Source organism: Procambarus clarkii, chromosome 12 (assembly GCF_040958095.1).
Source record: "Procambarus clarkii isolate CNS0578487 chromosome 12, FALCON_Pclarkii_2.0, whole genome shotgun sequence".
NCBI classification, from domain to species: Eukaryota; Metazoa; Arthropoda; class Malacostraca; order Decapoda; family Cambaridae; genus Procambarus; species Procambarus clarkii.
This window is the reverse complement of record NC_091161.1, coordinates 40,393,126-40,410,424: the sequence shown is the minus strand read 5'-3', so window position 1 is coordinate 40,410,424 and position 17,299 is coordinate 40,393,126. Positions and strand designations below refer to the sequence as shown.

Genomic DNA, 17,299 nt, shown 5'->3' with positions numbered 1-17,299 from the left:
TTTGTCCTAATATATGAAGTGCAGCTTTTGTGGTTGTGTGTATGATTGCATTTTGAGTGTTTTGTGCAATCACATATGCTAATGCCTGTTGTATGGCAAACAGCTCGGTTTGGGTTGATGATACTAGTCCTCCCAGTCTCCAATATGCCTCTACGCTGGTCGTGCAAAGAGCAGCGCCAGCACTCTCATTTTCTGTGTCCACCGATCCGTCTGTGAAGATGTGGGTGGCTCCTGCTACTGCTATGCTATACATTTGCTTTTCTATTATGCGCCTTAGGATTGTTGGATCATAGGCAGCCTTTTTCATTGGGAGACTTTCTATTACTATTTTGAAAGTAGGCTCTTCCCACAGTGCAGAAGAAGTGTAATTTGGGTGTGTTTGATAACCCCCTCTATCAACAATCATGTTTTTTAAATGTAGTCTGTTTAGGACATTTCCTGCTCTTGCAGCCCAAGAGTTTCCATTGTTTTGGCCAAGTCCAACCACCAAGGCTCCACTATTGTTTTATTGGATCAGGAGAAATAATTATCTTACTGATAATTGTAGCTGTTCTTTGTGATATTCATTCTTGAAGAGAGGGCAAACCCGTTTCCAGTCTTAAAGTTTCAAGCGTGGTCCACATGGGGGCTCCCAGTGCGGCTCTCATAGCATTGTTTTGGGCAACTTCAAGCTATTTCCACTGTTGGTGTAATAGACTTGTGAGTGCAAGTGCGGCATAGTCGATCACTGATCTGACTGCCTGTACATAGTATGTGCGAAGGACTTGCAGATTGTCTCCTCCAGAGAGGGAGGTTAGCGACCTGAGGACTGCCGTCCGGGCTGCAGTTCGCTCTTTCAAGTAAGTGACCTCAGCATTAAAATTCATGTGTGTGTCCAGGATTATTCCTAGATACTGATAGGTGTCCACCCATTCAATTGGTTGACCCTGTACTGTGAGTTGGATATTGGGCTTCGCTATTTTTATGGGCATGGGTTTTGTCTTTGAGGGGTTGAGTTTGATACCAATCTGTTTTGCCTCTTTACTGATGCAGTCTAAGCATTTGGGTGCAAGGCACGCCGCATCCCTTCCTTTTATGATGATGACAAAGTCGTCCGCGTAGTTTAGCAGCCTGTAGTGATGTGGAAGTTTCAACCTCATTATTCTTTCCATTAAACAGTTGAAGAGAAGGGGGCTGAGAATACCTCCTTGCGGTGTACCATTTTCATATCTTTTGTATTCAGAGACTGTGCCATGAAGTTTTACTCTTGCTCCTCTATTTATGAGACAGTTTTTGGTCCAGGAGAGCAGGTTGCCTCTGACCTCTTTATCGATGAGGCAGCAGAGAATAACTGGGGCGCAAGCCAGTTCAAAGCCTTTCTCGAGGTCCAGGAATATCAGCATTCCTGGTCTGTCATTCAAGTGGGCTAACAGAGTTGTAATACATTCCACTGTGCCAACCGCTCTTCTATAGGCATACATATCATGGTGCAGTTTAGGCATTTTCCACTCCAGTCTGTTGAGTGCCATTCTGTCAGCCGTCTTGGCTGCATAGCTTTGGAGAGAGATGGGCCTGAGATTAGCTGGATCTGTGGGTTTTGGGATCGGCACTATATCTGCTCTATTCCAAGCTGTACGTCTAGTTTGAGAAGTCCAGGCTAAATTAATTAACCTTAGGTATGCAACGTCTCCCTCTGGGCCAAGGTTTCTAATCATTTTATGGGTTATTTTGTCGTCTCTGGGGGATATATCCTTGGGGTTTTTCTTAGCCCGATTGAGCTCATCCAGTGTGAAAGGGGCATTAGTGTCAGAGACTTCTTCACATGCTGTAAGGATTCTGTCCCACCTTTTTTCCTCTAATTCTGTCTGCACTTCTAATACATCTGGTGGAAGTTGATTGCTGGCTGCTCTTTCTGCAAACCTGGTTTCTAATACTTTGGCTTCCTGTTGAGGATCCTTGGGGTGTGGAACTTAGGCGTTTTATTTCCTTTGTCCCGGTAGATTTGCTGCCACATCTCTCCAAGAGAGGTGTGTTCAGATGTGAACACCATTCCAGCCACTTTTGTTCTTTTATTTGTCTGGTCTCTCGATGCACATGTTCCTTGACCTCACAAAGTTAGGTCCTGTTGCGGTCACTTGGCTGCTTTTTGTATAGCTTTCTTGTTCTGTTGAGTCTATGGTTGAGTTCTTTGACACGTTCGCAATAGTACCAATGATCTTTATGGTGTCCGGTGGACTGTTTTTTCAGTGGGATTGAGTGGTTGGCTGCACTTTGAATCGGTTTGACAAAATCTTGTACTGCCTGATTAATGTCTTCGGGAAGATCATAGTTTCTATGCCACTCTGAAATAAGGTTTTGAAATCGGTCCCAGTTTGCTAAAGCAAAGTTCCAGGCTTCAGATGGAAGCGGAGGTGGGGTGGGTAGATATAACTTAAGATCAATTTGGACCCTATAGTGGTCGCTTGTGAGTGTGGGCTCAACTGATCATGTTGTTGCATCTCTTAGGGTGGCTGAAACGAAGGTCATTGTTGTAAAACTTACGTATTTTACTTGTTAGTTTATGAATTTGTCTGCATGGGGCATTACATCTTTCAACTTCTCTATGCATCCTAATTCTTCATCACTAATGAAGTCCGGAATGTCAACAGTCATGTCATGGAGTGAGCGTTTGTCTTTCAAATATTGGTCCTCGACGAAGTTGAGCCGCTGGATGGAGTCACCTTTCTCTGAGCTCTGGTGGTATCTCAAAAGTCATCTCGCGACTTAAATGTGAGAGTTTAGCTGACGAACGTTTTTCTTTAAGCATGATGAGCATCTGCATAGGGTCTGCGTCCTTCACGACCTCTGGTGGTTCATTTATTAAGTTGGACAGCGCGGGCAGAATTTGTTTTGCTCTCAAATGTTCCGAAAACAGACTTTGAAGTTCTAAAGGCAGACTTTAATTTCGTTTCATTATTCAGTGCTCTTTCCTTGAAGGTTTCTTTGTGAAATGGAATTTGATTATTCCCATTTTCTTCCTGATCTAGAGGCTCATATTTTCCATATATGTAACGTATAACTGCAGTCTCCATCACAAAAGAAATGCAGCATAATCTCAAGTGACGAACACTAACGCCATGATTAACTGATGATTTACCAATGTCCATTATTAACTGCACTGTAGATGAAAGTGTCGTCGATGAACACTGGTCGGTAGATCCTATGGTGACCAAATGGTTCTTGTTTCAGATTTAGCTTGCACATGTAGGCCTCTCCAAACCCCTCTGCATACTCCGCCTCCACGCAGGTCGCACACCAAACCTCTGTCAGGTTAGGTTAGGGTCTACGTTTCATTTCTTTGAACTGTACCCTGGGGCTGGTCCTCTCCCCCAGTTCAGTTGAAATCTACCTGCACAGCTGCTCTAACAATGTGGTCCTTTATAGACTTTCCTCGCCTCCAGGCGATCATAGAAGGGTTTGTGGGAATTTTACCGAGGAAGGATGTTCACTGTACGTTTCCCTCATCCATGTGCATACTACCTGGAGTTTTATCTTAAGCTGTGCTGCAAGGCCAGGGAAAAGGGTTGGGAGGATACATCTCTTGTCTTCCACTTGTGTTCTAGGTCTGAGTAGCTCCACCCTTGTTATTTCTCAGAGTTTCTCCTGGGCCGCATGTATTATTGTCTCTGGGTAGTCTCTGTTCCTGAACATATCCCATAGGTCATCAAGCTGGGGATATAGCGTCTCTTTGCTGTTAATTAATCTGCTTGAGTAAATCCAAGTGAGTAAGGTAGCGATTTCTTCAAGGCTAGTGGTTGGTTCGAGTCTAATTTCAGATACGTGTGAAGGCTAGTCGGTTTATAGTATGCCTTCGTATGCAGATCCCTGGTTAGCTGGTCTATATACACTGTTGTATCTAGGAAATTTATCGTGGAGTCAGTGTTCGAGGGTAAACTTAAGGTTCTCATGAACTGTATTTGACCATGAAAAGAAACCTAGGCACGGGAACCGTCCTCCATTATTCCGAAGCTGTCGTCTATGTAACAAATATACCGCCGGTCCGTCCTTCCTGTGGGATAGTTTCCTCTCAAACACTACATGCACAAATATTTCAGCGATTGCCACACTACTGGATGCTCTTATCGCTGTACCCTTGTTTTGCCGGTATGCTCATCCTTCAAATTGCAAAAGGGTGTCATCACATGGAGGATGGCCTCCTACAGAGTTTTTCGAGGGGTCCTCCATACTTCTGCGTCTCTAAGTTCCTCTGATTTTTGCTTTATCTGTAAAAAAAAAAAGTTGCTACTACCTTTGCAGCTTCTCTGTGGTATGCTCGGGTAGAGCGATACCACATCCATGGAAAAAAGGCGGGGCCCCTCTTGGGACGGGGCCTCTAATTTCTGCAATTTTCTTGAGGAAATCCGTCATATCTTTGATTCTTTCTGGTAGTAGACGTAGTAAAGGGTTCAGGAGGGCGGTGCAGATCCAGTCTACTGGCCTTGTTGGGGCCTGGCAGCTGCTTAGAACCCGTCTCCCTTGCCACGTTCCTGTTTCTTCTAGTGCTTTATGGATCTTTGGTAAAAGGTAGAGGTGGAGATTGATGGATTCAAAGGCTGGAAAGAAATCTTTCGCCCCTGCCTGCACGAGTCCTCCATTCCCGTCCCCAGTTTTGTTTTCGAACAGCTTCAGGACTATCCTTTTACTCCTCGTTTGGGCGTTTCTAAGCGCCGCATCCTGGTTTTGTATCTGTTTGTAGGCTGCAGTGTCTGCCAGGTGCCTCTTCATCTCGTTCCTGTAGTTGTCCTTCCTCCAGGCGACGACAGCACCTCCCTTGTCCGCCGGCTTTATCACAATATCCGTGCGTCCTTTCAGCGTTGATAGGGCGTCCTACTGGACTGGTTTGTCGAGATGGAGGTACCTAAAAGAGCGAGAGTTTAGTTTTTAATTGCTCCCTGTGTCTTACCTTGCTCCGGCCGGAGGTTGCTCCAAACTTGGTTGATACTAGTTTCCAAGTTGTTGCAAAATTTCGATAAATGGATTTGAGGGGGGGGGGGTGTAACGAGTCACTTACGAGCCTGGCCCGAGAACGGTATGCCGGAAACGAGCATTTGGCTTTTAAGAGGACAGGCTGCTTTACTATAGTTCAAGTCGTCAATGAATTGGCAGAGTTCACCCAGACATGAAATTTACCATCTAGACCCGCATGGAGGAGCTTCCCTTACTAAGTACTTGTGTATATATATTGTATATATGTATAGACGGAGAAAGACTCCTATAAAGGTTTATTACAAGGCTCAAACCTTCACTTTTATATGCATCCTACCACCCGGTTTCTCTGAAGAGACCCATCTTTCTCCCTGAGAATCTGAGTCAAAGGTATATTTAGTGACCAGAATAATCTGGGGAACGCCTTGTAGGAGCTCTGGAGCGTCCTTAAGTAAGAGGCTGCCCAGAATATACCATAGGAGAAGCTGCCAAGAAACTAGCTCCTCTCCAGCAACAAAATATTGTTCGGGAACAAACATCCAGTCAATAGAGGATGGTTCTAAGTTATATATTCCTACAGCTTCAGGAAGCATCCGAAGAAGTTAACAAGCTCTAGTCTTAGATGAAGGAAACGATCGGCGAACTTCCGACCTAGAACTTGCTTCCTTCGGAGCCTTCTTTGTTAGCTTGGGGAAAAATTGGAAGTAATTAGTGTCCTGCTCTTAAGACCGTTGTCTGTGGTCATGGAAGCTCCGCCAATTATATAACATTTTCTTCCCAATCAAGAGACAATTTGCACTTACAAATCAGGAACACAACGTTACCCCGTTCAGGAGACCCAGAAACGTTCACCTTTTAACACTTCACAGGTCCTGCCACCTGATCACAATATTTGTCGACTTGCAGAATTGCTACAGCATTCAAGGGCTACCAATACCTTGTGCACGATGCAGATGATGGCAACGTAGCTGCAAGTGTTCAGCCTCCCGAAACTGTCCGACGGTATATTCAGCTTGCTAGGTTTAGCCCCGGTACTTTCCCCTCACGCTAAAACTTTCCTCTTGCCAGTCTCTCCTAACCCCAACTGAAGCATAACCCTCTTGGGTAGTTTTATTTATATATATATATATATATATATATATATATATATATATATATATATATATATATATATATATATATATATATATATATATATATATATATATATGTCGTACCTAGTAGCCAGAACTCACTTCTCAGCCTACTATTCAAGGCCCGATTTGCCTAATAAGCCAAGTTTTCCTGAATTAATATATTTACTATAATTTATTTCTTATGAAATGATAAAGCAACCCTTTTCTCTATGTATGAGGTCAATTTTTTTTTATTAGAGTTAAAATTAACGTAGATATATGACCGAACCTAACCAACCCTACCTAACCTAACCTAACCTATATTTATAGGAAAGGTTAGGTTAGGTAGCCAAAAAAAGCTAGGTTAGGTTAGATTAGGTAGGTTAGGTAGACGAAAAAACATTAATTCATGAAAACTTGGCTTATTAGGCAAATCAGGCCTTGAATAGTAGGCTGAGAAGTGCGTTCTGGCTATTAGGTACGACATATATATATATATATATATATATATATATATATATATATATATATATATATATATATATATATATATATATATATATATATATATATATATATTTGATTGGCCTGGTGGGATAGAAGACAGACTAACAAATATGGATGGAGAGGAGGGGATTGAAATGTAACCGAAATTGTTAGCTTAAAATTAACTATATAATAAACCACAACTAAATGTTAAAATTAAGGGCCTGAAGAATGGTTTATCACTCTGAACTGGTTAACGCATAGAGTACTTTAGACTATAACTATTAGAGGATCACTGCTTCAAGGCATAATGTGTAAACTATTAAAATTATTAAACTTAGTTCCTTCTCCTATTGTACGTAGGTGGGAATATGTATCAACTACATAATGACCATCTGCGATTCAAGAGAAGTTTTTCCAAGTAACTTTAATCCCTCCATACCTGCAGTAGCATTGTAAGCGACCAATTTCTTGGGGTCTGGTTGACCATACCTGCAGTGCCGTTGTACTGATGCACCCTCATACATACCTGAAATGTCACATTAAATACATAAAAATACTAAATTGGACATCTTGTAAAGTTTGAGAAACATCCCGCAAGACAATCACTCGGGTCAGATTTCATCTAAAAAGCTGACTTACCACCGAATGGTAAAACGCAATCTCAGACTTTAATCATCCACAGCCCGCTCTCAACACAACGTCCAAGTGATCGTCAACCCGGCAACCAAGTAAGTAATTATCAAAAGAAGGCACCAAACCGGGAAGGCTATGTAGCACCATCAAATGTGCGGGATAATCAGAGGGCGCTAAATATCACCAAGGATGCCAATACGAGAACAGAAACGCACAAGGCGAACGATATCAAAAGTATCCGAGTCACCAAGAATACTATCGAGAGACAAGCGACCTCGGGGGACAGTCGGAAAAAACAGACACGCTCGTCCCGAAAATCAGGACATTCAACAAGGATATGCACGACCATAAGAGGGACAATGCAATTAGGACAATAAGAAGCAGGGCGGCGCGCCAAGTGACCACGAGTGAAACAAGTTTGGCCAATACGCAATATCGCCAGGGCCGTTTCCCATCGCCGGTTACGGAGGTAGGACGGTTAAGAGTACAACTTAAGAGAACGTAGTTTGTTACCAGTAACAGACGACGAACAAGCATGCCAACGGGTAAGGATGGGGGAATGGATAACCGGGTAAAAAAGTCTTAATAAGGAATTCCTTTACGAGAGATGGAACAAGAACGGACAGCTTTCCTGGCAGCAGCATCCGCACGCTCATTTAAAGAGAGACCAATATGGCTGGAAACTCAACAAAACTCAGCCGACTTTAATTTACTGTGAACAAGAAACGGCCAATGTTCGATCTCGACAACCACTGGATGAACCAGATTAAAGGACCCGAGAGCAATGAGGGCACTACATGAGCCCGCACTGACAGGCAGTAGGGAGAGTTAATAGACAAGAGGGGAAGGACAGGAAGGAGGATCGGAGGGAGCCGAGGAAGAAGACAGGAGACATGACAGACCAGGTAGAAAGAAGGGGAACCCCAGACAGAGGACCAGGAGGGGGATCCTTCGGTACAGAAATCAAAGGAACAGGAGGGGGCAGTGGTTGTATCAGGGTCCAAGGCCCGGAAACGGTTGAGGGTCTGAGGAAGGTGGAAAGGACGAGGAGAGGAAAAGCACAACACACGAGCATAAGGCAGGAGCCGGCAAACATGGCGCCTCACATCAGGAAAAGATAAATGCTCCCAATGCTTCAAGTCGAGGACAGCTACCTCAAACTTGTAATGGATACACGCACGGGAGAAGGTAGGATAGGCCTCACTGTAGTTTACGCTGCGAGCCTGGGGGAGAAGTGCACTCCGACTTAAGATTGACCTTCGCCCCCACACAAAGGAGAGAGCGCCCCAGAGCAGTGGAAGGCACCATGTGTAAACCCCCAGCACTTGCTACAGAGCCTAGGAGAAGGAATGTACTTCTGGACAGAGCACCTGGCACCAGCAAGAATGACAAAGGGTGGAAGGGTCCTACCATCAAAGGTAATCTTCACTACCTGAAGGGGTTGACGGCGACGACCACGAGGGGACGAGTAAACGTGTCAATCTGGAGGACAGAATGGCCTTGGGCATCGAGGATATGCCGAATATCATCGTGGCAGTTCTGCAGATTAAAAAACACCGGTAGCAACATGGGGCAGGAGAAGAACAGTGCCAACACTGGCATTCAACCGAGCGTTCTTCGAGACCCGAACAGGAGTCACGCCAAGGCAGGATAGGGCAGCCAAGCGGGAAGCTGCATCCCGAGAAGGAGCAGCAACGTCACGTGTACCGAGACGAGTGGAGTTGAAGGTAACAGAGGCAGCCACAGAATCAACAAGTTGCCGTGGGAGGGAGAAGTCATCACGAGGCGTGGAATCAAGAGGGAGGAGATCAAGGAATTTAGCCCATGAAGCGTGACCAAACAAGGCCTGATATGCATCAGTACGGGAAGGGATTGAGCGAGTGCGTCCGTGGCGCAGACGGCGTTGAGAACCCCCAGAGAGGGGTGAAAAGGCGCAGTAGTCACAACAAGAGACTTAGCTGCGCCAAGGGACGAAGTGGTCACTCTTACGTACCCCTATAAGATACGTAAGTAAATAAATTAATATGTACATTTATAATTGTGTGTAAATTACAAGCATGTATATTGATATACTTATATGTTCTATGCAAACGTAATTCATGTTACAGTGTTGGCGTTAGGCCCAACGTATCGTGGGAATGATTGTTTTATTTCTTTGTGTGCTCAGTTTTCCCACGGGAACTAATGATTTATATGTGATCATATGTGGGTAACAGAGGTGAATAATAATTGAGTGAACTGTATCTGGCAAATTGTCGTGGGACCGTCCGTTGCTGGGTGAGCATGCCATTATTCCCCTCTGTATGCGTATTTTAATTACTATGTAAAGAAATAATTACCTTATTTTTGTATATCAATATGTATTAATTATTCATTAAGTTAGTTTAAGATTACTCTTGTCACAATGTATTGCTCCATTGTTGAAATAATAAATATTGTAACTTTGGCAAATTGTTCGCGGGGCAAGGCAATGTGTTTTGACTCCCGCGTTATTGTTATTCAGTAGCTGATCCGGAACCAGAGAGTTAGCATCTTGTGGAGTTAAGTTATACATTTTTGTTCTGTCATAGCCATACATATAATAATATTAATTTAATGTCTGGAAGATACAGTGATATTTTTAATGTGATATATTGTGACCAAATAATCATCTGTTTGCTATTGAGATTTATTTAATATATATCTATATAAGATTTTGTATCTATTCTTCAGTCCTAAAGGAAGATTTTATTTATGTGCTCATTACTTATCAAGGGGTTATACTGGTGATCCGCTATTGAGAACAGCAGTTGTCTCGTATCCCTAGACGTAATTAAAGCTTGGCTGCTGTAGGGTCACGAGCCGTAACGTACGATAGGTAACAGTCACCACTGGGGGCTTGAGGCTAGACACAACCACAGAGGAGGGAGGGGAGCCGAGGGAAGCAGTCAGGAGGGTCAGAGGAGGAGCAAGGTCGGGGTCCAACACAGTGGGGGTTACAGAGCTCTGTCTTCCAATACAGTCCGACTCAGGGGCTTGGTCGCCCACCTCACGAGCCTGAAAGAGTACAAGAGAAACATTCAACGACAAATACGAATTGAGAATTTCATCCACGAATGTACACCATACCCACCATGGAGCCACAATTAGAGGCAGGACACCCAACTAGAAGTTATCGCCGATCATGCCGGCCGGCCCCCCCCCCCCCCCCCTAGGGGTGCGTCGTCAGAACCGTCAGTTCGTCGAGATCGGGTTCAGTGACAAAAAGGAGATTGACAATAAAAGGTTCCCCTCGCTCGAGACGTTGGGTACTACAGTTCTATGCGTGTAACAGTATGCCTCCTCAAGCTCCCGGACGTCAAAATAGAAGAAGTGAAATGGAATAACCAAAACAAGCTAAAGGTCGGTAGGAAACGATAAGCATATAAGAGAATAGGGGGGAGAAAAACGAAGAAGGAAAAGGAAAAGTCGTTCAGCACAATTAGAGAGGACAGCAGCAGGAGCACAAGGCCACAGAAGGACATAGGACTGTCCCAAGGAGCATCACACTTCGGCAGCCGCTCACCAAGCCCCCCCCACACGGTAACAAGGAGTGGAACAGGGAGGGGGGACCCAGCAACTAAAAATCTGTCTTGGTTATCTGGAGACGATTTCGGGGCTTTTTAGTGTCCCCGCAGCCCGGTCCTCGACCAGGCCTCCACCCCCAGGAAGCAGCCCGTAACATCTGACTAACACCCAGGTACCTATTTTACTGCTAGGTAACAGGGGCAAAGGGTGAAAGAAACTCTGCCTATTGTTTCTCGCCGGCGCCTGGGATCGAACCCAGGACCACAGGATCACAAGTCCAGCGTCCTGTCCACTCGGCCGACCGGCTCCCATTATGATCGTGAAGACTGAGTACCCAAATGAGCCATAGACACATTAAAAAGAACTTTTTCAGCGTCAGTAGTTAGTAAATGGAATGCACTAGGAAGTGATGTGGTGGAGGCTGACTCCATGCACAGTTTCAAATGTAGATATGACAAGAGCCCAGTAGGCTCAGGAATCTGTACATCAGTTGATTGACGGTTGTGAGGCGGGACCAAAGAGCCAGAGCTCAACCCCTGCAAACACAACTAGGCTAGTACAACTAGGCGAGTACATTTAACTTGTCCTCAGTCTATGCTCGTTCCTGCACTGACCCACAACAGTTTACATTTTAACACTGTACTTAAGAGTTTTTGATTTGTGACCTATTATATATTATTTATTAGGGGAGGGAGACAGTTTGTAATACACTCATGTGCTATTGTTTCCTTCAACAACTATCAGACCTATACACAATTTAAATATACATTAATATTTACTTATATTGGACACAATATAGTACTTGGTTATACAGGACGTTGATGTTAATTATGGCGTTTCTGGGGTTGGCTGCAGCGTGGACGACACTGACTCAGGATGGTTAGTTTCATTCACATAGGATGGTCCGGGGGGGGGGGGGGATGTGACGCTTGCTAGATTAAAAGTCTTTGGTCCATATTTCAAGGATTGAAATCCGATAGTTCACAAGAAACATAACTGCTTGAATTTAACTATAATTTTTTAAACTTTTTACACCTATTTTTTATCAAACAGTAAATTTTACTATAAAGTTGACACTAGCAGCTGTTGTGGAACAGTTTATTACATAACAATCGTTTTAAAGTAAAATTTTGTTTTTAAATCATCGAAAGTCCTAATCCAGATAAAACTCTACTAATAAACAGGTATATTTCTCAATATCATTATATTTACAAATGAGTAACCCAGAGCTAATTAAATTATTTTAAATAAAGCCTTAACTATTCTTATTTAGACAGCCAATATAGACTGTTCTACCAACAGAACACAATGTGATAAAACTACTCATCTAGAGTAACTTGCCTGTAAACCTGGCGCAGGTGGACCTCATGCACAGGACTGTCCAGGTGACTAATTTAGTAAAACCAATGAGGTGGGCGCCGAGCAGCACCTCTCCCCACGCCGGCCCGCGCCACACTGCCCGTCGCGCCTCTTGACTAGCTTGGCCTGATGGGTCAACTACCTGTGACGTCATTCACCTCACCTGACATGAGTCCGCCTCACATACAAGTAAATTACAAATGAAGTCACTTCAATATTAATAGAGTTTATTTATATTAAAGTGAAGTATGAGCAAGTGTGAGTTTGTATTAAAAGCACATACTTCACTACTGGACATTAAACCCACTACCACACCCACCTAGTAGCTTGGAAGCTCCATAACGCCTTCTGTAACTATTTCGGCCAGGGGCCAGGTATAGCAACCTGTTACGGTGCTCAGCGTTCTGTATGTATATATATATATATGTATTTACTGTGTGACTAGGGTCCAACTCTTACCTCGTGGACTCCACCTTTCTAATTTTCGGGTGTCTAATTTAACGATTAAAGAACTTTTTTGTCATATCAACTACATATACACCTACCTAGGGAAGGCTGCTAGCAAGGCTCCTAGACCCTCGCGATCTAAACATTCTTAGATTATTGTACCGTCTCCTTTCACAACTTTATCATATCTATATATAAAACATTTAATTGAACAAGCTTCAACGACCTTAACATCTCACCAGTAAATTGACAGCTCTAACATTGAAAAAGATCTCTCTGACGTCCTTGTGACTCATTGGCCTCTAGTTTTTTATCTACAAACCCTTGTTTTCCTGTTCCTAGCTTTGAAAAATACTGCTTCGTCTAACTTGTCAATTTCCCTTAGAATCTTGTATATTGTTATCATATTCCCTTATCTCTCCTTTCCTCAAGTGTGGTAAGGACGAGTTCCCACAATCTTTCCTCGTATTTTACGCCCTTCAACTCAAGAAAGAGTCTTTACATATTTTTTAACCTTTTCTAGTTTATTATGGCATTTTTTTAGGCAAGAGTTTTACGTTGTGAATGCCTATCGAAGTGCAGGTCTCACCTTTGCTGTATATAAGGCCTAAAATAGCCCCCCTTTTCAAATTTTCGGAAGGATGCACGCAAGGTGTTCAGTATGACATTATGCAGCTGTTATTCTGCTAATGTAAACTTCTGGCATCACAAATGGGGTTATGTTAACTCCCAGGACTCTCCTGTTTTAAGAAATTGTTTTTTCATTTTTCCTATATTGCTGGTGTTAAACGCTTATTACATTTTTCGTAACTTTGCATTTGGCTGGGTTAAAATTAGGCAGCCATTTTTTTAGGACATTTATGAGGTATGTCCAAATCTGATTAATTAAATACCTCAAACTATCACTGTCCTTTCTTCTCGTCAGCTTTGCGTCATCTGAAATACTGGTATGAAGGATCCAATTTCCTGTCAGGCGATTGACAAATTAGAGACAATATGGGACCTAGAACGGAACCTTGTGGTGCTCCACTTGTAACCTCTCTCCACTCTGATGTCTCTGTCCTTTTGCTTCCTTCTTGAAAAATTCTCTCTGACCCACCTTAGAACTTTTCCTGTTACGCCAGCCTCTTCCTATCAGTCTAGCAACTTGCAGGCAGTACTTGTTACTAATGTGATTCTGTGTAATAGTTTGTCTTCCCCATTTCTTGTATATTGATACCACATTAGCCATTTTCCTTCAGTCAGGAAGTTCTCCCATTTTTATAAAGGAATTAATTATTACGCCAAGTGACCTGCTGAATGCTTCAGTTACCTCTTGGTATGCATAACAATTTTGTGTCTGGTCCCAAGGCGCGCGACTAGTATTGACAGCAGCAACAGTCTAGCAGTGAAGCAGGAGTGAGTCTACGGTCTAGCCTCTAGGGAGGTTATAGAGCCGAGGCACGTGCATTGGCAGCAGCGAAAGTCCAACAACACAGAGGAAGCGGCAACCCCACAGTATTGGATGCCTTGAGCTTTGCCTCTCAGGTGACATCGTCGAAGTCCTTTTCTCACTAGGTTATGCCAATGTCACCGGACACGCCAAGATCTACCCGTCAAGTAGGCACACAGACACAAATGAGGTCCTTCTCACCCCCTTCCCTACTACCACCGACGGATTTGTTGGAAAACACACAACCACAGACAGCCAATACACCGCCACACCAAGAGAGACGCTCCACTTCATCCACGAACCCGAGGCTAACCTTCCTTAAGGGACCCACGAACACGATAGGCTACTACACACCACAGGAAAAAGTCCTGAAAGGTTCCCTGTTACGAACCCTTCGTAACCGGGTTCTTTTTAAACTATGATCCTACTCAAATTCAGAGGACTAACCTTGGTGGAAATATAGTGTAATGTTTAAGGTAAATAAAAATAAAAGCACTTAAAATAACCCGTTATTTTACCCTTCACCATGATATGTACAAGTCTATATGTGAGGTAATCCTGAGCGGCGTTACTAACCCTCACGCTAGCCTGCTTCACGGATGACTGATACTATGCCTCTGACGAGGTCTTTAGGGCACCACTAGCCCTTACTCTAGCTGCCGTTATGGAGCAGTCCTTCAAATGCCCCCCCCCTTTTCCTTTGCACACTCGCATTGCTCATCCGGCAATGTTCAAAGCGCTCACCTAGCCCCACAGGCTAGCACCTTCCAATAGTGAAGTCCACAGCGCTCACCTAGCGTCACTGGGTAATCCCTCCAGGAGTAAAGTCCACAACGCTCAACTAGTCCACCCTCAGGTCTTCAAAAGTCTCTGCTTCACTGATTTCCGTTGTCGGGCCCTGATTGGTCGTCACCTTCCAGCCTAGCCAACTAGAAGATAGGAAACTACGATTAATGGGAGGGTCAACTGCTATAGTTCGGCATCTGGTTTGTAGATAGCGCCGAGGTCCGTCACGTGCTCAACCTTGGGCCCCTCTCAGGGCCCTCATCAAACTGGGCAATGTCGCGCATCGCATCGCCGTCACGACAGCCGACATGCGTTTGGACAACACAGGTACTGTACGAGCTTACACATAACACTGTAACGAAGATGTATAAAATAACAATTAAATGGCAGAACGTACGGGGGTGTATGTTCAAACATACAATATCAAACATTCGATACGTAGTGGCGGATTTCATTGAGACTGACCAACCAGACGTGCCACTATTAAACACCAGGTGCGACACAAATGCTCACATAATCCGTCACTACGGATACACTACAAACCAGTCACCGGATGAGGCACACAATGGAATTGTCATACTCATCAAACACAGACAAAATTATTGAGCCATTATGGCAACTCTGACACTTCAGACCATAACATTTTACTCACACCCTGAATCAATCGTTATTAGTACCACCTACAATCGTCCTAACACCAACATACCACAATATAACTTGAATAGACTCTTCAACTACACCAACGTCCCCGTCATCATGATGGCTAACCTCAACGCTAAACACTCCACTTTTCACCACAACACTACAAACCAGCACGGACATAATCTCCACCAAATATACCTGTAAAACGACTAAAGTTCCTGGGACCAGACATCCACACGTCCTATGCTAACAACGGCCTCGGGCGACCTGACTTCATATTCACAAACGGATCAGGCACCCACCAACACCACAGAACTTCCTACCCTTTCATAGGCTCTGACCACATTCCTGTCACCCTCCATATCTCTCACACACACACACACACACACACACACACACACACACACACACACACACACACACACACACACACACACACACACACACACACACACACACACACACACACACACACGCCAATAAAGCAGAAGAGATAAAAGAAAGAGTTAGTGAGGCAGACCCAGACATAGTGGCAATAGTGGAAACTAAAATAAATGGCATGATCTCGGATGCAATCTTTCCAGAGGGGTACCAGGTGATAAGAAAAGAAAGGACACAGAGACAGGGAGGAGGAGTGGCACTACTAATAAAGCGGAAATGGAAGTTTGATGAGCTGGAAAATCCGGGTACCAATGAAAGCACAAGCTTCATACATGGAACTCTGACAGTGGATGGGAAGAAGATTGTAATCTTGATACTCTACAATCCCCCACCAAACAGTAGAAGGCCCAGGCAGGAGTACGAGGACAGCAACAAGACATGTATGGATGAACTGCAGAGGGCAGCAACTTTAGCGCATAGAATGAGAGCGAAGCTGCTGGTCATGGGGGACCTAAATCACGGAGAGATAGATTGGGAAACGAGGAATCCCCATGGCGGGGAGGAGACCTGGGGAGCGAAGCTGGTAGACGTTATTGACAGGAATTTCCTAACACAGCATGTGAAAGAAGATACTAGGGAAAGAGGAGGGGATACGCCCAGCCTATTAGATCTCATTATCACTCAGAATGTAGAAGACATCGAGCAGTTGGAACATGAAATACCACTAGGAGCTAGTGACCATTGTGTCCTAGTCTTTGACTACATGATGGAGCTTAAAATTGTGACCAAAGGACAAGAGGTCCGGGAAAGGAGACTTGATTACAGAAAAGGGGACTACAGAAGGATAAGGGACTACCTGGGAGAAGTGCAGTGGGAGGAAGAACTTAGAGGAAAAACAGTGCAGCAACCAATGATGAACCAAGTCATATTGCAATGCAAGGAGGCTGAAGATAGATTTATTCCAACAATAAAGGAAAAAAGCAGGAGGGAATATAATAACCCATGGTTTAATAGACAGTGTCAGGAAGCAAAGGTGAGAAGCAGGAGGGAGTGGAGGAAGTACAGAAGACAAAGGACAGAGGACAACAGGATTAGATGTAACAGAGCTAGGAATGATTACATTAACATAAGACGAGTGTCGGAAAGAAATTATGAGAACGATATTGCAGTCAAAGCGAAAAAGCAACCAAAATTACTACATAGCCATATAAGAAGGAAGATGTCGGTAAATGACCAAGTGACAAGACTGAGGAAAACAGAAGGGGCATATACAGAAAGCGATTCCATGGAGTGTTCACAACCGAGCCTGAGCAGCTCCCATTGTTAGAAGAGATTACCCAAGATGAAAGACTATCAGATATAGAGGTGACAGCAGAGGATGTAATGAAACAGTTGACAACACTGGATGCAAATAAAGTTGTTGGACCAGACAAAGTATCACCGTGGATACTTAAAGAGGCAGCACAGGCTCTCAGCGTGCCTCTGGCAATGATCTTTAATGAGTCACTTATGTCGGGAGAATTGC

General features: G+C 44.0%; 1 long non-coding RNA gene across 2 annotated transcripts; it reads right to left on the bottom strand.

Moving 5' to 3' along the window:
* Window positions 1-4,095: 4,095 nt before the first annotated feature.
* On the bottom strand, window positions 4,096-14,871 carry LOC138363907 (uncharacterized). 2 transcript variants are annotated; one of them, XR_011228254.1, is made up of 3 exons: window positions 14,759-14,871; window positions 12,069-12,228; window positions 4,096-4,876 (listed from the first exon to the last, which is right to left on the bottom strand). It is a non-coding gene; the product is annotated as an uncharacterized lncRNA (long non-coding RNA). The 2 variants fall into 2 exon arrangements; XR_011228255.1 differs by having other exon boundaries at window positions 12,069-12,264; window positions 14,759-14,839.
* Window positions 14,872-17,299: the final 2,428 nt, after the last annotated feature.